The sequence below is a fragment of the Ictidomys tridecemlineatus genome, chromosome 10 (assembly GCF_052094955.1).
Source record: "Ictidomys tridecemlineatus isolate mIctTri1 chromosome 10, mIctTri1.hap1, whole genome shotgun sequence".
Lineage (NCBI taxonomy): Eukaryota > Metazoa > Chordata > Mammalia > Rodentia > Sciuridae > Ictidomys > Ictidomys tridecemlineatus.
In genome coordinates this window covers 86,379,787-86,403,804 of record NC_135486.1, presented here as the reverse complement: position 1 = coordinate 86,403,804, position 24,018 = coordinate 86,379,787, and the positions used below count along the sequence as shown (strand labels likewise).

Here is a 24,018-nt window from a genome sequence, read left to right as displayed (position 1 = left end):
GGGGTTGAGTGCCCCTGAGTTCAGTCCCCGGTACCATATAAATAGATAAATAAATGTTGTGTTTCAAAATAAATAAATGATAAAAATTCACATTTAGATGACTTCCAGCTGTAATTAGGGACAATGAAATCAGTATTGGTTTTTTCTTCCCTCGTCCATCTTTTCCAATCTTCACCATATTTCTCTATCTTCCTCATTTCTAGCTACATTTTCTGTTGTTCTTCCCCTATTATCTTTGTCTTCTGCATTTCCCTCTGAGATTTTCTTTTTGAACAGTGGTCTCTTCTGTTTTGTATTTTGACATTTACATACAATAATTTTTTTTATTCCTTGTTTCTTGTCATAAGTAATCAGAAGTGAGGAGGTTTGTACAGTTGCCTACCCACTAGATTTCTGTTCCAGTATAAGCTGCCTCTCTTCCCCGTCCTTTGATTCCATACAACTTTACTCATGTAGCTTAGGTTTTTAAAACCTCTTATTTAGATTTATTCCCAATACCCTCTTGCACTATCTTTCCATCTTAACTCAACACACATGGCTGCCAGCACCTCCACCAGATTCCTCTTTGCATCCTCTTTGACATTCATTTCTATTTGCTATCCTAAGATGGAATGGCTAAGTACCTCCATCTTCCTCTGATTTAACTCACTTTCCTGTTCCTGTCCTCTAACCCAGCTCCATCCTATTATGTAATCCATTCACTTCTCTTTCTGGTCAGCAGCTCACTTCAATAGTGTCCATGGGGACAGATTGCTTATCATACTTCAGTGAAAACAACTCCCCCAAACCACTATCCAAATCTTAAGACACAGAACTGACCAGCACATTCTTATTTATTTAAGAAATATGTGCTGTGTACAGCACTAAACTAACTAGCTCCGGCCAGGGGAAAGAGAATTATCAGACATGACATCAATGCTCAAGGAACTCTCGGCTTCTTTAAAAAGTCATAAAGTCATAAACTAAACATGATTGCTCTAACATGTGTAATGTTGAAAAGCCGACCAGACAAGAGGTCTGAAATTTTCATCTAATATGTTTTACAAATGTTAAAGTATTTAATTAAGGAAAGAGGCTTCTCATAGCAAATGGGAGTCTTCGTCAAAGATGCAAATATGTGTCATGGAAATCTAAAAGAAGTCACTGCAGAGTGAAAAGGAATGCAGTAGAATGTACCCAAATGGGATGTTATTGAGAGAAAATATAGCCTTAGGGGAGAGAAAACCCTCAGACTCAAACCATACCTGAGAGTTGTACAAGATGGAACCACATACCAAGAATATACTAATGGTAAGAACTGGGACTTAGGAAAAAATAAAATACTCCGTATTATGGTTTGAATGTGAGGTGTCCCTCAAAAGCTCATGTGTGAGACAATGCAAGAAGGTTCAGAGAAGTGATTGGATTGTGAGAGTCTTAACCCAATCAGTGAGTTAATCCCCTGATGAAATTAATTGAATGGTAAAGGAAGGCAGGTGGGGCTGGCTGGAGGAGGTGGGGCATCGGGGGCATGGCTTTGTGGTATATATTTGTATCTGGCAAGTGGAGTCTCTTTCTCTATCTGCCACCTGATCATCATGTGAGCTGGTTCCTTTTGCCATACTCTCCCTCCACAATGTTCAGCCTCACTGGGAGCCCCAGGCATGGTGCTGAACTTCTGTGAACTGAGACTTCTGAAACTGTGAGCCCTCAAATAAACTTTTCTTCCTCTACAATTATGCTGGTCAGGTCTTTTAGTCACGATGGTGAAAAGCTGACTAAAACACTCAGTAATTATAAGTGAAGAGGCTTTGTATAGCCCTACTTGCGGAAGCCAGAGCAGCTACACTATGTCCTTCATGCTGCTTCTCCAAAACTTCAGAGACTCTTGGAAGGAGAAAGTATGTTCACCCCAGTGAGTCCCTTGGGAGCTACTGTGGCTGTGACCTCAAATCTACCAAGAACTTATCTTCCCACCTTCCCTTATTCCTTTGCTGTGTCTACACAGACACAAACTGGAGGTTTATTAGTGAACTAGTTTCTGGAGAAGAAAATGGGACATAATTATTCAAACTAATAATGTTAGGGCAGTTACTTGAAAGCCTAGACTTGATTTCCAACAATAAGTGAAGGTAGAACTCGATGATGACATGATTGAAAACTCTTAACTCTGATATATAGGTGAATCCAATATCTTGAAGATAAAGTCCCACCTCCCTGTCAGTAGGAAGCTTTAAGTATATGTGATATGACCATTTAGCAGAGATGCTGTTGAGGGGATTCAGGCCTTGGTTAAGAGATAAAATTAAATTGCTTCTAGGAGAACTTCTGGAATGATCTTATTTTAATTAGCAAGTCAATGTTTCTGCTTTTGTAGGATGTATCTAGGTAAATGAGTTTATTAAATACCTTCTTGAAGATTCATTTTGCTTATCTACAAAATGGAGTGCATTACCTATATTGCACACTGTTATATGATTTCAAGATAAAATATTTACTTCCTACATAGTCAACCTTGATCAAAAGTTGTTAGCTGATATTTCCTTAACTCTGATATTTGTGTAGGGAGCATTGTAGTGTATCTGAAGTAAATGGCGATTATTCACAAGATAAAAGTTAGCTGAGATTCAAAAGGTTTCTCAACAGCACTTATTTGGTTGGACATACTTTTTACTTTATATTTGGAAAATAGGCCTGGAATTTTATATCTAAAAATGGGCCATAAAAAGAAAATTTCCAGTTAAACACACAAAAATTCTTACAGAGACTAAGCTTCCTATCGCAGAATTCCCATGGCTCTGAATTTCTTCCACTTGCATTTTTTTGTTGCTATTACTGAAAATTTACCTTAACAAACCATCAACTATAAGGCCTTAAAGGAGGAGTCTTACAATTAAAAAAAGCATTATACTGTTTAATTTCTTCTATTACACCTGAGAAAATTGGAGAAAATGGAATCTATGAAAAAATCTATAATATCAAATAATTAGAACATTGCACTGAGTTTAAAAAAATACATTTAAAATAGATTTCTGATAGAAAATGGAACTGAACAGCTTTTGATGTATCTCTTTAAGAAACAGAAAGAGATAAAATGTGCAATGATAAGATCTTAAGTCCGTGGTGGGAGGGTGTATAGAAATCACTGCAAAGCAGTAGAAATACAAAGGAAAGAGGAAGAGACAAGAGAATGAGGTGAAGGACAAGCTTGAGTCACTAGACCAGAATGAAGCAAAAAGAACATTGAACCATGCTTAAATCAATATCACATTTTTAATTATTATAGCTTCAGAACAAACTTTAATATCTGGTTGAATTATTCACCTTTCAGTCTTCTTTTCTAAACCTTTAAAAATAATTTCACACTTCCTTTCAATAAAAATGTTTGAAATCTAAAATATTAAAAGTGACAGTGTAAATTTATACAAACAAAAAATCATATTAATTTGAATAGAACTTATATTTTTAATTGCATATAGTTTATTTGATAGGTAATCCCATTTATTTAAGTCTGATTTCTTGTCCGTTGACTAAGGAACTACACATTTTTATTAGAATGTTATTAAACGTATTCCCACATACTGTAATTAACTGTTATTTCAGACCTTAAAATGATACTCTCTTAAAGGTGAAACACTGTAGTTATAAGGATTTTAAAGTCAGGACGGCAGCCTGACTGTTAATAGTTACCTTTGGTTTAGGAATTTCAGACAACAAACTAAGACTTCTAAAAAGTTGTGTATGTATACATATTTCAAAAAACAAATTTATAATGATGAGTGGATGCTTAGGATCAGCTCAACCTTGTGATAACCAAATAAATGATAGTAAGTAACAATAGGATTAAATAAAATTACAGCTGTAAAGTAGCTGGAACAAACAGCAATGCTCAATATTTGTTAGTTTGCAATGTTTATGGCTATTATGAAGAATGTTTACCTGATATTAGCACAGACAGCAGAAAATCTACATAAAGCTAGAAGAGAAACAGATGAGCTGAGGGCCATCTACATTGTTAACCTTATTGTCAACCAGATACTGACCAATAGCTTGCCAATTTATAAGCAGTACTCTGTATGTTTTTAATAAGTCACTTTACTCACTAATCTTCAAGATCACATCACTAAAAGCAAGATACATCTTTATGCTATGCCAGCAGTTGAAAAATATTTCAATGGAATTCTTTATTTTCGTATAATTTCTGAACAAGGAAAGATATATTAACTGCTTTTTTTCAATTAGAGAAGAAAATGTATCAGTTTTAGCAAACTCAATTGAACAAATAACTGAAACATACTAAAACTCATGCACTTTCTTGTTGAGTCTATCACAATTCACTAATATCAAAACTTACTAAGCTCAATATTATGTACCTAATTCTATATGTATGCATAAAATACATACCATACATAGTTCTATGTGTAAAGTTATATATTATTTATTAATATATCATCTTTTTTCATCTTAATGTATTTTTATTATGGTTGAGCTCAATAAAAACTGAAGATTAAAGTTCAGAATCATTAGGGCTGGGGTTATGGCTCAGCAGTAGAGAGCTCACCTCCCACGTGCAAGGCCCTGGGTTCGATCCTCAGCACCACATAAAAATAAATAAAATAAAGTTTAAAAAAGTTCAGAATCATCATAATAATTGTATGCAGAGAGAAAATACAGGAATAATTAGGAAAGAATAGCTTATAAAGCAGTCAAGAAGTTGGGGGGCATCATCATTATCAATAGTTCAATGACAAAACCATAAATACTATAGAGGCAATATAAAAATATACAATGGAGTATTCTAATTCAGCAGTTGATTTAAAATGAGAGCTAATAAGTCTAAAACTTCGTATGTAATTCCAGAAAATCATATTCCACTTAGCTGAAATGATAGCAGATTGAAATCTTTTCCACAAATGACAGAAAGTTTGTCTCAATTTCTTCCATAAGGATTTTGGGTTTTGCTGTCTAGAAGCTCAAGATTAGAACAGATTCCTATGAAATTGCACCTGTGACCTGCAGCGATACTCTAGTGTCTAGCCCACACTGGAGGAATGTTTCTCTGTATGTTTGAAGTAGATAGTGTGCCAGAATAGTAGGAGGCATGTGTAGCCAACAGGCCAGGGTAGGATTCAGGAGAAAGTCTGAAAACCTCTGATTACAGAATGGTAAAACATGTTCGGAAGATGGTAGGAAGCTAAACTTATGTAAAACATAGTTCCCAGTTAATTAGAAAGAGTCCAGATCAGAACCTATTTTCCCCAAATCCATGGTGATGTTCTGCCAGCTGCACATTTGAAGCTGGGCTTAGTGAACGGCCAGATATGAGTCTGGGAAGAAAGAATCAAAGATAACTCTGAGATCTGAGACTGGAAGAACAATGGTACTGCTGACATAAATAGTGTCAAGAAGTAGACCTAGCTACCAGTACGTTGGAGATAAGTTTTGACTCTCAGATGTTATAGAGGGATTTGTCTGTGCCTGGGGCAAACTATTCTTAGAAAGCCAAGCAAGCTGGCTTAAAAGTCTACAAATCAGGGCAAAGGGATTGTAAGGATGTTGGTGAGTAAGCCCAGTGCTGAAATAATACATAGGAATGATCAACCTGCTTTTTAATGAGCAAAGTCTGGGAAAAATAAAAAAAAATTGAAAAAAAAACAGAACAAAAAAGAACCATTGAGAACATTATGGTATGTGTATATTTCATAGGAATGGTTTTGTATATATCTGTGCATACAGAAATCATGACAATTTTTGTACCAGCTACTAAAAGTATTGATACTAAAACATGCTGTTTTATTATTAACAGAAATGAATTAGGACCACAGCACAAGAAGCAGGGTGAAAACAAGTGGAAATTGACAAGCAGAATGTGATCCTAGAAGGACAAATTGACTCAAATAGTTTGAACACATGAGACTCTTTCCTATCATTGCTGCGCAGTTGCTTCCAGATTACTCAAACTCCTTCTTCAAAGAAGATTCAAAGTATAAAGCAAAGAGGAGGTAGGACCAGAGCAAGGTAATCTTAAGGGAGCAATTAAAAGGAAGTCTGGGGAGGTAGTTGTTTGAAGTCTAGTCAAGGCATCTATATTAGACTAGTGTTTAAGACTGAGAGCTGTCCTTAAGCCATCTCTGTGCAATTCAAGGAATCAAATAGCAGAAAAGTCCCCTGGACCATACAATTCTAGTGAAACTGCAAACAGTAGCTACAATCATGTGTATAAGGTTGATTGATCCTGGGCTGTATCAGAACCCAGAGAATGGAACAATCCTGGGCTGTATCAGTACTCAAGAGATTGGAACAGTATGCCTCCCTGACCTGTGGACAGTGTTTGGCCCAATCTACAGAGCTCTGCTGACCCCTTCTGTGAGGTAAAACTCAGTGACAGCAAACAAACTTTCGTATGTGAAACCAGATTATGAACTAGTTATGAAGACTTCTGGAATCTTCCAAAATTCAGGGAGGACTGAGAAGGATCCTACTTTGTGGGTATGTATCTAGTTTTCTATGTATCTAGTTATCTGTGAAAAATTCAAGAGTAAAATTGAAATGATGAATGAAATGTTGCTTAATCATTTGGAAGCTAAATCAGATGAAAAGAATGGGAAAAAAAGTTAAATCTTACCACTCTGAAAGTGAAATAAATATAATAAAATGGATTTTCCTTAGAATTCAATGTCCATATCATAAATGTGTTAGAAAAACACCATTAATTTCAAGAGAAAACAGAAATTCAAGAAGGAAGAATAAAAATAAATTGACCTTCACTAGGTGTTTAAATAGATTTTAAAATACTGTCATTTCCAATTCATAAAAGCTATGGTAATAGATCACGAAATAGATTAAAGTGACAGGTAGGGAAACCCTGACCTGAGTTTGCACAGAGGAAGAGTTCACAAAATCAAGTCCTGTCATTTGGCAGATAGAACAACATTCTAGAATATTTAATCTTTTAAACACTGTAGATCTTATCCAGATAGTACAAATGTCGGCAATTGTTCTGTCATATTGCTTTGATCTCTTTAATATAATTCAGACATATTTCAGGAAAAAAAAAACTTCACAGCCAATAAAATTGATGAAAAGATTCTAGAAATCACTGTATACTTTCTTTTTTCACCCTTTAAAAAATACATATGCCAATAACAGGTATTCTTCTCTACCTGATTCTTATGATTGAAATCTGTGACAAAATGAAAAAATATAAAGTTAAACATAATGTAAAAGGGAGTCAGCAAATAAAACTTTCATTAAAAAAAAATTCTTCAACTTTGAAATTAGCGAGTCTTCAACTATGTAGATCTTACGGAAAGAATGCTTGTGACAATGTTTATGGGATGCTCTATTAAGACAGAAACTTGCATAAGCATTTCAACTTAAGAAAAAATATGATTTCAACAGTAGCAGAATACCTCTAAATTATTCTGAACATACTTTCTCACCAACTTATACTTTCAAGTGGTTTTCTTGGAAAGACGAGAACACTGGGTTATTTCTATGCTTTTATTATTCAGAATACCAGTAAAGAAAATTCTAGTTGATTGGGTCTTTTGAAAGTTATGCTAAAAATGAATACAATTCAAATGAAACAATTTGATGGACAGGGGCTCTGTGGAAATAGCCATTAGGGTGGTGATAATGAAATTTAAAATTAAATTAGTTCAATTCAGCAAACATTTACTGGTTTTATATGGAAGCTGTAGAAGTTTTCTAAGTTTGGGGGACACAAAGAGGAACACAAGTTTCTTTTGCTGAAAACTTCCACAGCCTCCAGGGCAAGCTACATATATAAACAGCATAACAAAGTATGAATTACAGTTAAAGATTTTCAACTTGCCGCAGTCTGGCTGGGCACAATTCAGGAGCCACTTGTCAAAAGAAACTAACTTTATTTTTAGAACCACACACACCAAAAAACAAAACAGCTCCTCAGGAAATACCCTCAGAGCCCAACTGCCTCCACCAGCTTCCCACAATCCTCTCACCCCAACACACACCTCTCCACCTCCCACAGTCCTCCTGCTCTTGAGGCCAATTGGCTGGGTCTCATGGGCGGAGCCAAAAAAGTCCCCCAATGAGCAGCTCCGTGGTCTGAAAGGGCAGGGAAACAGCCCAATGAGCATCACCGCAGAGGAGCCAATCAGCTAGATGTTGCTCGGGAGCTGTGAGCCAATCATCAGCTGGCAGTCTGAAAGTTTGCTGGCAGCTGGAAGTTTGCTGGGGCCCCTTCGGCTGTGGCTCTCAACACAACTCTCATAAGAAACTCCCTATTGACTAGCGGGATCAGAGAAGATCTTCAAAGAAGGTAGCATATGAAGAAGTCCTTCAATGGAAGCAGATGGGAGAGAGCAAAGAGAACAGAAATATGTGGGTGCCTTCTTGGAATGACAGGGAATTGAGCATGAGGGCCACAGTGGGGAAAAGTGGGAACTAAGTCTAGGTGGTGTTGGATGGTGTGGGGCTCAAGCCCCAGGTAAGGAATAATTCTTACCCTGTAGGCAACAGAGTATAGTAGACTTTTGAGCCAAGTGATGTGATTAGATCTATATTTCAGGCCAACTATTCAATTCAGGAAGCCATGTGTAGGGTGGAGGGAAGCCAGAAGTGACTGCCTCCAGAGGCCAGTTCCAGAGACTATCATGAGATCCTAGGTGAGAATATATAAGAGCAATGGGAACAGCAGGTAGAGTATGGCCAGAGGGAAATGTACGGGGGTACAAAGTCAGAAAGTAACTAGAAAGGAGACTTGAAGATCCAATTGGCTGTACAGATGGGAAGAAGGGGTAGGAGCAATAAAACCCAAATTTATTGACTTCTTATGTGGAAACAATTTCAAACTTACACAATCGTTGCAAATATCAGTATGAAGAATTCCCATAGCGCCTCATCCAAATGTCCCAAATGACCTATTTTATCACATTTGCTTTATCATTCTTTTTTCTCCCCCTTTTCTATTATATGTAATATAATGTAATATATTAATATATAATTATTAATATAACAATACATAATTATGTTATTATATTTTACATTATTTTTATTTTTGTTGTTATTTATTTTTTTCTACAATTTTATTAGTGTATTATTATTGTACATAATAATGAAATTTTTGTTACATATTCATACATGCACACAATATAACAATATAATTTGGCCAATATCATTCCTCAGCACTTCCCCATTTCCTTCCCTCCTCTTTTTTTTAATTTGTAATATCATATTTGTAATATATTTTCTAGTTGTAGATGGATACAATCCCTTTATTTTATTTTATTTTTTTCCATTTTTTTTATTGATTGTTCAAAACATTACAGAGCTCATGATATATCATCTTTCACACATTTGACTCAATTGGATTTTGAACTCCCCAAATACATATTGCAGACTCACTTCTGTTACATACTCACATTTTTACATAATGGCATATTAGTGACTGTTGTATTCTGCTACCTTTCCTATCCCCTACTATCCCCCCTCCCCTCCCCTCCCCTCCCATCTTCCCTCTCTACCTCCTCTGCTGTTGTTCAATTTTCTCCCCTTTTTTTCCCCCACCCCCTTGCCCCTCATAACCTCTTATAATTTTGTCTATCACTGAAGGTCTCTACCATTTCCATATGCTTTCCCTTCTCTCTCCCTTTCTCTCCCCCCATTCGTCTTAGTTTACTGTTAGTCTTTTCCTCATGCTCTTCCTTCCTGTTCTATTCTTAGTGGCTCTCTTTATATCAAAGAAGACATTTGACATTTGTTTTTTAGGGCTTGGCTAGCTTCACTTAGCATAATCTGGTCTAATGCCATCCATTTCCCTACAAATTCTATGATTTTGTCATTTCTTAGTGCTGCCTAATACTCCATTGTGTATAGCTGCCACAATTTTTTTATCCACTCATCTATTGAAGGGCATCTAGGTTGGTTCCACAGTCTAGCTATTGCGAATTGTGCTGCTATAATCATTGATGTGGCCGTATCTGTATATTGCGCTCTTTTAAGGTCCTCAGGGAATAGTCCGAGAAGGGCAATAGCTGGGTCAAATAGTGGATCCATTCCCAGCTTTCCCAGGAATCTCCATACTGCTTTCCAAATTGGCCTCACCATTTTGCAGTCCCACCAGCAGTGTACAAGTGTGCCCTTTTCCCCACATCCTCACCAACACTTATTGTTGTTTGACTTCATAATGGCTGCCAATCTTACTGGAGTGAAATGGTATCTTAGGGTGGTTTTGATTTGCATTTCTCTGATTGCTAGAGATGGTGAGCATTTTCTCATGTGCTTGTGGATTGATTGTATGTCCTACTCTGAGAAGTGTCTGTTCAGGTCCTTGGCCCATTTGTTGATTGGGTTATTTGTTATCTTATTGTTTAATTTTTTGAGTTCTTTGTACATTCTGGATATTAGGGCTCTATCTGAGGTATGAGGGGTAAAAATTTGTTCCCAGGATGTAGGCTCTCTATTTACCTCTTTTACTGTTTCTCTTGCTGAGAAAAAACTTTTTAGTTTAAGTAGGTCCCATTTGTTTATTCTTGTTATTAACTCTTGGGCTATGGGCGTTCTATTAAGGAATTTGGAGCCCAACCCCACAATATGTAGATTGGAGCCAACTTTTCCTTCTATCAGACGCAGTGTCTCTGTTTTGATATCTAGCTCCTTGATCCATTTTGAGTTAACTTTTGTGGCTGGCGAGAGAAAGGGATTCAATTTCATTTTGTTGCATATGGATTTCCAATTTTCCCAACACCATTTGTTGAAGATGCTATCCTTCCTCCATTGCATGTTTTTAGCCCCTTTATCAAATATAAGATAGTTGTAACTTTGTGGATTAGTCTCTGTGTCCTCTATTCTGTACCATTGGTCCACCTGCCTGTTTTGATACCAGTACCATGCTGTTTTTATTACTATTGCTTTGTAGTACAGTTTGAGCTCTGGTATCGCTATACCTCCAGATTCACACTTCCTGCTTAGAATTGCTTTTGCTATTCTGGGTCTTTTGTTTTTCCATATGAATTTCATGATTGCTTTATCTATTTCTACAAGAAATACCTTTGGGATTCTGATTGGCATCGCATTAAACCTGTAGAGAACTTTGGGTAATATCGCCATTTTGATGATGTTAGTTCTGCCTATCCATGAACAGGGTACATTTTTCCATCTTCTGAGATCTTCTTCTATCTCTCTCTTTAGGGTTCTGTAGTTTTCATTGTATAAATCTTTCACCTCTTTTGTTAGGTTGATTCCCAAGTATCTTATTTTCTTTGAGGATATTGTGAATGGAGTGGTTTTCCTTATTTCCATTTCAGAGGTTTTGTTCCTGATATACAGGAATGCCTTTGATTTGTGCGTGTTGATTTTATATCCTGCCACTTTGCTGAATTCATTTATTAATTCTAGCAGCTTCTTTGTAGATCCTTTTGGGTATGTTAAGTATATTATCATGTCATCTGCAAATATCGATAATTTAATTTCTTCTTTTCCTATTTTTATGCCTTTAATTTCTTTTGTCTGTCTAATTGCTCTGGCTAGTACTTCAAGAACTAAATTGAATAGAAGTGGTGATAGAGGACATCCCTGTCTTGTTCCAGATTTTAGAGGGAATGCCTTCAGTTTTTCTCCGTTTAGGATGATGCTAGCCTGAGGTTTAGCATACATAGCTTTTACAATGTTGAGGTAAGTTCCTGTTATCCCTAGTTTTTCTAGTGTTTTGAACATAAAAGGATGCTGTACTTTGTCAAATGCTTTTTCTGCATCTATCGAGATGATCATATGGTTCTTGTCTTTAAGCCTATTGATGTGGTGAATAGCATTTATTGATTTCCGTATATTGAACCAGTCTTGCATCCCGGGGATGAATCCTACTTGATCATGGTGCACAAGTTTTCTGATATGTTTTTGTATTCGATTCGCCAGAATTTTATTGAGAATTTTTGCATCCAAGTTCATTAGAGATATTGGTCTGTAGTTTTCTTTCTTTGAAGTGTCTTTGTCTGGTTTTGGGATCAGAGTGATGTTGGCCTCATAGAATGAATTTGGAAGAGCTCCTTCTTTTTCTATTTCTTGAAATAGCTTGAAAAGTATTGGTATTAATTCTTCTTTGAAGATTTTGTAGAACTCCGCTGTATACCCATCCGGTCCAGAGCTTTTCTTGGTTGGTAGTCTTTTGATGGCTTCTTCTATTTGTTCCTTTGTTATTGGTCTGTTTAAATTGTGTGTGTCTTCCTGTCTCAATCTGGGCAAATCATATGCCTTAAGAAATTTATCGATATCTTCACTATCTTCTATTTTATTAGAATATAGGGTTTCAAAATACTTTCTAATTATCTTCTGTATTTCTGTAGTGTCTGTTGTGATATTGCCTTTTTCATCCCGTATATTAGTAATTTGAGTTCTCTCTCTTCTTTTTGTTAGCATAGCTAAGGGCTTGTCTATCTTATTTATTTTTTCAAAGAAACAACTTTTAGTTTTATCAATTTTTTCAATGGTTTTTTTTGTTTCAATTTTGTTTATTTCTGCTCTAATTTTAATTATTTCTTGTCTTCTACTACATTTGCTGTTGTTTTGTTCTTCCTTTTCTAGGTTTTTGAGGTGTAGTGTGAGTTCATTTATTTGTTGGTTTTTTCTTTTTTTGATGAAAGAACTCCAGGAAATGAATTTCCCTCTTAAAACTGCTTTCATTGTGTCCCATAGATTCCGGTATGTTGTGTCTGTATTATCATTTGACTCTAAGAATTTTTTTATCTCTTCCTTTATGTCTTCTGTAACCCATTGATCATTCAATAACATATTGTTCATTTTCCATGTGGTGTAGGATTTTTCCTTCCTTTTTTTATTATTGATTTCCAATTTCATTCCATTATGGTCAGATATGGTGCATGGTATTATCTCCACGCCTTTATATTTACTAAGAGTTGCCTTATGGCATAATATATGGTCTATCTTTGAGTAGGATCCATGTGCTGCTGAGAAGAACGTGTATCCAATTGATGATGGTTGGTATATTCTATATATGTTGGTTAGGTCTAGGTTATTGATTGTGCTGTTGAGTTCTATAGTTTCTTTATTCAGTTTTTGTCTAGAGGATCTGTCTAATGGTGAGAGCGGTGTGTTGAAGTCACCCGTAATTGTTGTGTTATGGTCTATTTAACTCTTGAACTTGAGGAGCGTTTGTTTTATGTACGTTGCAGCTCCATTGTTTGGTGCATACAAATTGATAATTGTTATGTCTTGTTGGTGGATGGTCCCTTTTAACAGTATATAGTGTCCTTCTTTATCCTTCTTAATTAACTTAGGTTTGAAGTTGATTTTATTTGATATGAGTATGGCCACTCCTGCTTGCTTCTGAGGGCCATGTGAGTGGTATGATTTTTCCCAACCTTTTACCTTCAGCCTATGTATGTCTTTTCCTATCATATGAGTCTCCTGAAGGCAGCATATTGTTGGATTTGTTTTTTTGATCCAGGTTACTAGCCTATGTCTCTTGATTGGTGAGTTTAGGCCATTAACATTTAAGGTTACAATTGAGATATGATTTGTACTTCCAGTCATGCTTCTTTATTTATTTATTTTAGTTTTGCTAGTTTTACTTTTTGGTTATTTTCCTCCTCCTTTACTGAGATACCTCTTGTTGTTAGTTTTGGGCACTATTTTTCAATCCTCTTCTTGTAGTATATTGCTCAGAATGCTTTGCAGTGCTGGTTTTCTTGCTGCAAATTCTTTTAGCTTTTGTTTATCGGGAAAGAATTAATTTTGTTGTCAAATCTGAAGCTCAATTTTGCTGGATACAGTATTCTTGGTTGAAATCCATTATTTTTCAGCTTTTGAAATACATTGTTCCAGGATCTTCTCGCTTTCAAAGTCTGTGCTGAGAAATCAGTCGTTAACCTAATTGGTTTACCCCTGAATGTAATCTGCCTCTTTTCTCTCCTTGTCCTGTATGTTGGCTATCTTCATAATTATGTGTCTTGGAGTTGGTCTATTATAGTTTTGAATGTTTGGGGTTCTGTAGGCTTCCAGGATTTGGCAATCCATTCTATCTTTCATCTCTGGGAAGTTTTCTACAATTATTTCATTTAATATGCTGTCCATTCCTTTGTTTTGAATCTCTGTGCCTTCTTCTATCCTGATGACTCTCAAATTTGATTTTTTAATGACATCCCATATCTCTTGAATAGATTGCTCATGGGATTTAAGCATCTTTTCTGTGTTGACTATACTCTTTTCAAGTTGATAAACCTTGTCTTCATTATCTGATGTTCTGACTTCTACTTGATCAAGTCTATTTGTAATATTCTCGTTTGAGTTTTTAATTTGGTTTATAGTTTCCTGCAATTCTAGGATTATTGTTTGATTCTTTTTTAAGATCTCTATCTCCTGGTAGAGCTCGTTCTTTGCCATTTGAATTTATTTGTTTAATTCATTTTCAAAATATATTTTTATTGCTTGGACTTGCTTTCTCATGTCTTCTCTAATATTCCTTTCCATTCAAGTTAGGTATGCCTTGAGTTCTTTCCCTATTTCTGCTTCTGATGTTTCTATGTCCTCTTGTAGAGTTAAGTTGTCTTGCATTGTTTGTACTCCTTTATTCCCTTGTTTTCTCATGTTGTCCCCATTGCTTTCCAGCTCTATTTGATTGTCGTGTTTCTGCTCTCTTCTATAGATTTGCTTTGGTTCCATATTACTCTGATGCCTCTCCTTTGTGTTGTTAAACTATGCCTGCTAACGTGGATTCCTCTGTGAAGGAAGTTCCGACGTCCGAGCTCCAGTGACGACACTACTTTGCTATGACCGGCCCCAGTTCCTTGCCGGGGTGTCCTGATGAGGGGGTGTGACTGGACTGTCTCTGTTTGGTTTCAGCTCCCGGTCGCGGCAGGCAGGCAGTCTCCAGCCGCCCAGTATCACAGGCCGCGGGCGGGTGATCGGTCGCCTGCGGGCGGGTGTTCTCCTACCGCCCAGCTATGTGGGCAGTGGGTGAACTGTCGATGGCGGGCCTGTGGTTTCCAGCTGCCCAGTCTCGGGGGCCTTGCCTCTAGCCTCCTGGTTTCTCCTGCTAGTCTTGGTTTCTCCTGCTAGACCAGATTTCCCCTGAGTGATGGTTCTCGGCAGTTCAAACTGTACTCTGGGCCTGCCGTTTGTTGGGTGTGGAGGGTGACTATTGGGAACCCCAGTACTCTATTGTTTTGTTTTCGTTGTGGGTGATAGAACTGTACCACTTCCTTCCTTTATGCAGGCTCACTCTGATACTCCCTCCCACGTCTTCTGTAGCCGCAGGGCAGGCCCCAGCGAATCAGTCGGCCTGGCTCTCCGGGGTCCCACAGTTGGCAATTGGGATCCCAGGCACTCTGTCCTTTTGATTTTTTCTGCTTGCCCCTCCCCCAGCGCTAGCTAGACAGGTTTCGTTTTGGCTGCAGATGGGGAGGGGGGGTTGCAGGTCAGGTGCCTCTAGTTCCCCCCTAGTCTTTATGCAGGCTCACTCTGATACTCCCTCCCCCGGAAAGCCTAGGAGAGATTTTATGCGAGTTCCTGATGTATGGGAGATGGGCTGAGTGCCACACACCTGTTTTGTTGTTGAGATCTGTCGGAGAGTGGCGGTGGATATTTCAGCTTTTCAAGATGCTGGCTGCTGATTGCCTTGGTGGAGTGTCCGCTGTGGGGGATGGGACTGTACTGCTTCCTTCCCCATCTAAAATCCCGTACTCAGCCCGGGGGTCAGTGCGGGCTTGGCTGGCGGGATTCCACCCTATATTTTACATTATTTTTATATTTTTTTCTTGAAAAAAAATAATTGAACTAGGTAAAAGGTAAAGATTAACAGGCCAAGTTTAGGGAGTTGTCTTAGATTAGAAGATCAGAAAAGGATTCCCTGGTGAAATGATATTTAAGCACAGACTCAGTGCAACAAGAGAATGAGGCATGTAGCTATCAGCACCCCACAAAAAAAAATATTTCAGCAAAATAAACAAATAGCAAAGACCCTGAAGTGGGAGTATATTTGGGTCCATTATATTGGGTCCAGGTTACAAAAAGAAGACTTTATAAAATTGGATATAGGCCTAAAGCAAATACCAAGACAATAAAATAAAAAATTGCGGTTAATAAGCCAATTGAAAAAAATAATGCCCAGCACCTCTAAATTCTAAAGATGGCTGATTCTCCAAGTCTTGAGAAATCTGTTTCAAAAGTAATCGAGATAGTGAATATGAAGAAAGAACATGGATGAATGGGGGCCATATAGTGTAAAGAGATGAAGAGGGATCACAAAATTGCTCTGTGAACCCTTTCCTTGTGTATATCTCACCTGTGAACATCCCTCTTCTGACTAGATATGTGACCCCTTCCTAACAATTGTACAGTGTGATCCTCAGGGGCCACAGTCAGAGCAGTGACTACGATGGAGGATACCTCTCTAACTAGGTTAAAAAATGCATTCTGGTGATGAGATACTGCAGCATATCAAGCCAGACATTAATCTATGTATTAACCTAGATATATGTCCCTTCCCCAGCTCTGAATCATTCACTTAACAAATTTTCATTAACTTTGTGATATAGCAGGCAATCTACTAAAACTAAAAATTCACTAATGAGCAAAAAAAGGTCCCTTGTTTCCATGAAGCTTACATGCTAGTGAGGAGAAAGACACAATACAACAGTATGTATCATGAATGATAAAGACTATGAAGAATAATTGAGCTAGATAGAAGGCAAAGATTGACAGGCCAAGTTTATGGCATTGTCTCAGATTAGGAGGTCAGGAAAGGATTCCCTGGTAAAGTGATAACTGAGCACAGACTTGGAGCAATAAGGAAATGAGGCATGTAACTATCAGTGCCTCAGAAGTATTTCTGAAGAAGAAAAGAGCAAAGACCCTGAACTGGGAGTATATTTAGTGGGTCCAAGCTACATCAAGAAGACTTCTATAAAACTGAATATAGACCTAAAGCAAATGCCAAGACAATAAAATAAAAATTACAGTTAATAAGCCAAAGAGATTAAATTGAATTAGAAATACTCAGTCACAAAGTAGGTCAAATATCAGAAAAGGACAAATTACAGAATAAATTGACAAATAAGATGTTAAGCTTAAACATAACCAGATCAATAATTATAGTATTAAATATAAATGGTCTAAGCACTCCATTAAAAAGCAGATATTATCATATTGGAAACAACTCTAAGCTATTTATAAGAAAAACTCTAAGACACAAATATGTTAAAAATAAAAACTTGGAAAAGGTATTGTCTGCAAATTTGAATAATAAAGAACACCACACCATTTGTGCCCACTCAGAGATGCTGCCACCATTTCCTGAGGATAAAGCTCTTATCATGCATGAGATCCTGGGTTCAATCCCCAGCATCAATATATAAACAGAAAGGAAGAGAGAGAGAAAGTTGCAGTGGCTCCAGTAATGTCAAACAAAGTATATCCCAGAAGAAAGACTATTTTCAGGGATAAAGACGGCCATTACATAAAGGATAATGGATCGGTTCAACAAGAGAAAATAGAAATTTAAAATGCTTAGGTCACTAATTCAGAGTTTCAAAATCCATGAAGCAAAAACTGATACAACTGCAAAAAGAAATACAGAAATCCATGATGTAATCGTATCTTTCAGTACTCCTCTTAGTAATAATTAGTAGAAAGTGGACAGAAAATCAGCAAGAATATAATAGACTTGAACATTATTACCAAAAAACTAGACCTAAAAGAGATTATAGAATGCTTTATGGAAAAAAGCAACATAATGCATATTCTTCTCAAATACACTGAGTACATTGATTAAATTATATATGGGTGTGTGTGTGTGTGTGTGTGTGTGTGTGTGTGTTTATGTACATATCCGCCTACATCACTCCAGGCAAGAGTATGCAATAACCATCATGGTACCCTCTCCACTCTTGCTCACATGGAATCACCTACCTTCTGATATTTGATTTTCTTTTTAATCTCATCAGTAAAATCAAATATATTAACAAGCTTTAATAAATCATATATATTAACAAACTTTCCATTCTACTAGTAAAAAATTCATAGTACAGACCAAGATACTGGGTCAGTCTAGCCATCCTAATCATTTGGTCTACATGTTTATTTCCTGAGGATAAAGCTCAGTAGCAGACTACATGTTTAAATAGGACTTTCTCTTTTTCTCCACTCTAAGGAACCCATCCACCTTAAAATTATTAACTCCCTCTGCCAAAGTTTGTATTTTCCACATATTGTTATGTATTTGTAATTTTTAGCATTAACCACTATGGAGTTCCAATAGAGACCATCCATTTGCTATCATAAAATAAAAATCACATTCAACACCACCAAATTAATGAAAATATCATCTAGATGTAGAGTTGTCAAATGCATCAAATAAAAATACAGGACAGACATCTAGTTTAACTTCTATTGTAAATTAAAAATATGTTTCAGAGTGGAAGTAGTTCCAAATTTTTGCCTGGAGTATATGTATTTTTTTTGGTTCAATAAATTTTGTTTTGAAGAAATTAACATTTTAAAGACGCTACTATTTACCACACTTTTTTTGGGGGGGGGAGGATTACCAGTGATTGAACTCAGGTCCACTCTACCACTGAGCCACATCCCCAGCCCTATTTTGTATTTTATTTAGAGACAGGGTCTCACTGAGTTGCTTAGCACCTCGCTTTTGCTGAGGCTGGCTTTGAACTCGCAATCCTCCTGCCTCAGCCTCCCAGGATGCTGGCTTACAACTGGAGTGTATGAATTCTTTTTTAAAAATTTTTAAATTCTAATTTTTTATGTATGACAGCAGAATGTATTACAATTCATATTACACATGTAGAGCATAATTTTTCATATCTTTGATTGTACACAAAGTGAAGTCATACCATTTGTGTCTTCATACATGTACTTAGGGTAATGATGTCCATTTCATTCCACCATCTTTCCTACCCCCATACCCTCTCCCTTCCTTTCTCTCCCCTTTTCTCTATCTAGAGTTTATTTAATCCTATCATGCTCCCCCCTACCCCATTATTTATCAGCATCCTTATGTCAGAGAAAACATTCAGCATTTGATTTTTTGGGATTGGCTAACTTCACTTTGCATTATCTTCTCTAACTCCACCCATTTACCTGCAAATGCCATGATTTTATTCTCTTTTATTGCTGAGTAATATTCCGTTGTATATATATTCCATATTTTTAAAATTCATTCATCTACTGAAGGGCAACTAGGTTGGTTCCAAAGTTTAGCTACTGTGAATTGTGTTGCTATAAACATTGATGTGGCTGTGTCCTTGCAATATGCTGTTTTTAAGTCCTTTGGGTATAGACTGAGGAGTTGGATAGCTGGGTCAAATGGTGGTTCCATTTCCAGTTTTCCAAGGAATCTCCATAATGCTTTCCATATTGGCTGCACCAATTTCAGTCCCATCAGCAATGTATGAGTGTACCTTTTCCCCCACATCCTTGCCAACACTTATAGTTCTTGAAACACTGGCCAGAGCAATCAGATAGATGAAAGAAATTAAAGGGATATGGATAGGAAAAAAACTCAAATTAGTGCTATTTGCTGATGATATAATTCTATACCTATAAGACCCAAAAAAATTCCACCAGAAAACTTTTAGAACTAATAAATGAATTTAGCAAAGTAGCAGGATATAAAATCAACACCCATAAATTAAAGGCATTTCTATATATCAGTGACAAATCTTCTGAAAAGTAAATGAGGAAAAACTACCCCATTTACAATAGCCTCAAAGAAAAAAATACTTTGGAATCAACTTAATGAAAAAGGTGAAAGACCTCTACAATGAAAACTACAGAATGCCAAAGAAAGTAATTAAAGAAGACCTTAGAAGATGGAAAGATCCCCCTTGTACTTGGATAGGCAGAATTAATGTCAAAATTACCATACTACCAAAAGATTTAATGATATATATACAGATTTAATGCAATTCCAATCAAAATCCCAATGACATTCCTCATAGAAATAGAAAAAGAAGTCATGAAATTCATCTGAAAAAATAAGAGACCCAGAACAGCTAAAGCAATCCTTAGCAAGAAGAGTAAAGTAGGTGGCATCACTACACCAGAACTTAAACTATACTACAGAGCAATAGTAACAAAAACAACTTGGTATTGGCACCAAAATAGACAGGTAGGTCAATGGTACAGAATAGAGGACACAGAGACTAACCCACATAACTACAGTTATATTAGACAAAGGCACCAAAAACATACATTGGAGAAAAGATAGCCTCTTTAACAAATGGTGCTGAGAAAACTGTAAATTTATATGCAACAAAATGAAATTAAACCCCTATCTCTCACCATACACAAAACTCAAGTCAAAGTGGGCCAAGGACCTAGGAATTAAACCAGAGACACTGCACCTAATAGAAGAAAAAGTAGGCCCGAATCTCCATCATGTCAAATTAGGCCCTGACTTCCTTAATTAGACTCCTATAGCACAAGAATTAAAATCAAGAATCAATAGATGGGATAGATTCAAACAAAAAAGGCTTCTTCTCAGCAAACACATAATCAGTGAGGTGAATAAAGAGCCTAAATTTTGGGAGCAAATTTTTACCCCATGCACATCAGACAGAGCACTAATCTCTAGGATATATAAAGAACTCAAAAATCTCAACACCAAAAACCAAATAACCCAATCAATAAATGAGCCAAGGAATTGAACAGACACTTCACAGAAGATGATATACAATCAATCAATAAATATATGAAAAAAATCTCTATCAATTAGATAAATGAAAATCAAAAGTAAGATTTCATCTTACTCCAGTCAGAATGGCAGCTCTTAAGAATACAAACAACAGTAAGTGGAGTGTATTTTTGATCACCTAGAAAGAGCAGTTGAGGACCACAGGATAGGTTCTTGTTAAAGTATTAGACTGCTCTAATTCCTCATGTGGTGGAGAAGTGAATAACTGAGATCTAAAACTAAATAAAAAATACAGAACGCACCATGGGAATCACAGAATCGGTACAACCAGCATTTGGCATGGTAGTAACCTATCATCGTGGGCATTGGATACCAGCATGAACACCAGTACAACTGGCCAGGGGACAGCTCTTGAGCCTACCAGCTGCATGCTGCATTTTTCTTGAATCGTTCTTATGTTTCTAGATGCTGTCGTTAAAATAATGCTGCTCTTGCTATTTTTATGGCTGTATATTCCTCTGACGTTCAAAATGAGACTTTAATCTATAATCATACACCAAGGCTCTCAAGCAAAGGATACAATCTTTATTCATAAAACCATTCCCTCAAGGAACCACTCTATATGGGTTAGCTTGAGGGTGGGAGGGAAAAAAGAGGGGGGACAAAGCAGGAAGGAGTGATTGAGGAAATATGAATAAAATTGCTTTTGCCAATAATGAACTCCTAGTTACGGGAGGCAGGGAAAACAGATAGGCTTTAAGAATTCCTCAGGGCAAAGGCACCAGTTACTTTTACATTTTCAACCTCTAATTTGAGATCTATCTTATAGAAAGAATAAAACCATACAATCTTAGAATAGTAGTGGGCTCATATAGCATCCAGCACACCACTTTGACTACAGCAACCAATCTTCCTGAAAATGGAGACGTGGAAACATCATTTGGTCCCCTCCCTTCAAACAAGACCATGCCTGCATCTCTCCCAGGGCAGAGAGAATTGATTCTAACTTGGGAGGAGGGACAGAAAAAAAACTGAGAGGAATGAGATTATACATCTTCTTTGCCAAATTATTTTAGTCCTTCTTGCCAAAATGGGTAGGAAGTTCTTCTCATAACTCACCCCAATAACTCCCACTGTAGTTCAGGTTGACATCCTTTGAGATCTATTAATACAATTCCATGGAGGAAAAGATCAGTTCGTTACTATCCTCTGGGCAGACATTCAAACACTGAAAACTCCTGACTAAATAACTCCATCAGCCTGCTCGATTTAATCATTTCAGATCTTGTAACCTTTGTTAATAAGTCCCATTTTTCAAGTCTTTGTTCATTTTTAATCATTAGTTACACCATTGCATAAACATCAGTGCCTCAACCCTTTGAAAAAGTGAAAAACTCAAATAATTCATTCCAACAAATGAAATGCTAATGCTGTTGCTATGTAGCAACGCTAGGTTCATTAGATGTCTTTGCCCAGCATACCATCTGCAGATCTCCTGCTTTTATCCCACCAGCCTCGGAACATTTTATAGGGTGGAATGTGTCATAACCCATTTATTTTGACTAAATACCAAACCACATCTCTGTTTTCTCTAAGACAAAATGAGGCTTGTCACACGTGGACTGATGATTCTTAATGAGGATTATGTTCTTTATGATTATTATTTTTTTTCAACATTCTCCTAAGAGACACATTTTCAGTTTGAGTAATTGTTTAATTAATGACTCTACAGCAATTGGATGATACAAAACACAAAGGGTGCTTAGCACAGATTCTAAACAATCACACCGGTTATTTTGAGCCAAATTCAGGCTACATTTTCATTCTAGGAGGCATGTCAGTGATATTGTTTCTTGTGAGCTTTGACAACTCTGGGCAAACGTGTGAAATAAAGGACATAAGTAAGTTTGTCTTTTCAGAGTCTTATTACCCATTGATGTGCTGTCTTTGTACCTGTTCAGCAGCAGCCCCCAAACCTATAACAGGCATTCCTGCCCTTTCAGGGGAGGGGGGGTCAGGATTCCTCCAACTGCCCATCTACCTTTACCCCATCTCCACCCTATGATTAATGATTAATGTGGTGCTCTCTAGAACAATGACCCAGATATTTGCTGACATCTACATCTCCTGTAATTTACTCCCTTAAGTCTGTTCTCTGTTAGATATTGAATAACCAGTCCAATAAATTCACCTGTTCTAGCGGCGTATAGATTCTTAGGGAGGAAATACCATAATCTGAGAGAGTAGTTTTAATTGAGGGAGGATCCTGTGACCAGGAATGGAGACACTTAGAAGCTAAGTCGTATTTTTTTTTAATTCATCTCATGAACCACAAATTTAGCCACATTTCCATCTTTCCCATAGTTTCGTCACATGCTAGGTCACTTGAGCACTTTTCCAGGGCAGCCTCATATCCAGACAGGTAAATTTCCATTTCATTTTTCTGTTGATTCCTTAACATTGAACTTCCAGCCAACGGCACCCTAACTCTGTCTGGATGGAGCTCATCCGGCACCTGTAATGCACTGTGCAGCCTTTTTGCCCTTGGGATCAACACCTGGCCCTTCAGCACTATGCTTGAAAGCCATCCTAAACAGCAAAGGCAGTCAAGAAAGCACAAGAATCTGAAAACTTGGACACTAAACAGACTGTGATAAGAACACTTGTTTACAGTAGAAGAGCTGAAAGAGAAGGCAGAGGGTCGCTTCATTCAACCTCAGCTGGGAACACATACATCAGACAACTCAAACCTTTTTTTTTTTTCTGCTCTGGGCATGATTATAACTGACCATAAAACCTTGAAAACATGGATTTGGTAGTAATTAATATATTTTAGTGAGTAGGCCTATTTGCAAATAAGTAATCTATGAATAATGAGGATTAACTATCTTATCCTTGAAACAGTGGACAGGATAAATAACTTGCTTAATAAGGTAGCATGGCTAGGGGAAGAGGCAGACATCAACCCCCAAGCCTTCCTGGATCCTATATAAACTATTGTGTCATAATGCTTTCTGTGTGGCGTTTGTCGTCATTAGGACCCTGCTGTTGCATGATAGTCTTGGTGAACATGAAATAAGAATTGGGGACTCGACATACCACAGAACACTGATCTCTTCGCTTAGAGACATACTCAAAGCCCTTCATTCTCTACTTGCTGGGACAGAGAAAACCTGCTTTCTAATCAAGCTAAACTCCTAAAAGTGTGTCTGTGAGTGGTATCACAATGGATCAAAGTTTTGGGAGTCCATAAGACTTGATTTTTAAGTCAGTTCCTCTCCATTCTGGTCCTATGACCCTCACACTGTCTGTATTCTCCGTAGAACAGGAATTGCAATGCTGATTTCATAACGCTGGGCCGAGGATTAAATAAGATGGCAAGTATAAGG

At 37.1% G+C, this 24,018-nt stretch overlaps 1 long non-coding RNA gene across 1 annotated transcript in view; it reads right to left on the bottom strand.

Moving 5' to 3' along the window:
• Nucleotides 1–21,849, bottom strand: part of LOC144367038 (uncharacterized) — a 31,921-nt gene extending 10,072 nt beyond the window's left edge. Inside the window, exon 1 of the long non-coding RNA XR_013426244.1 lies at nucleotides 21,749–21,849. This is a non-coding gene — a long non-coding RNA (uncharacterized LOC144367038). The remainder of the gene's footprint in view (nucleotides 1–21,748) is intronic.
• Between the last annotated feature and the right edge of the window lie 2,169 nt (nucleotides 21,850–24,018).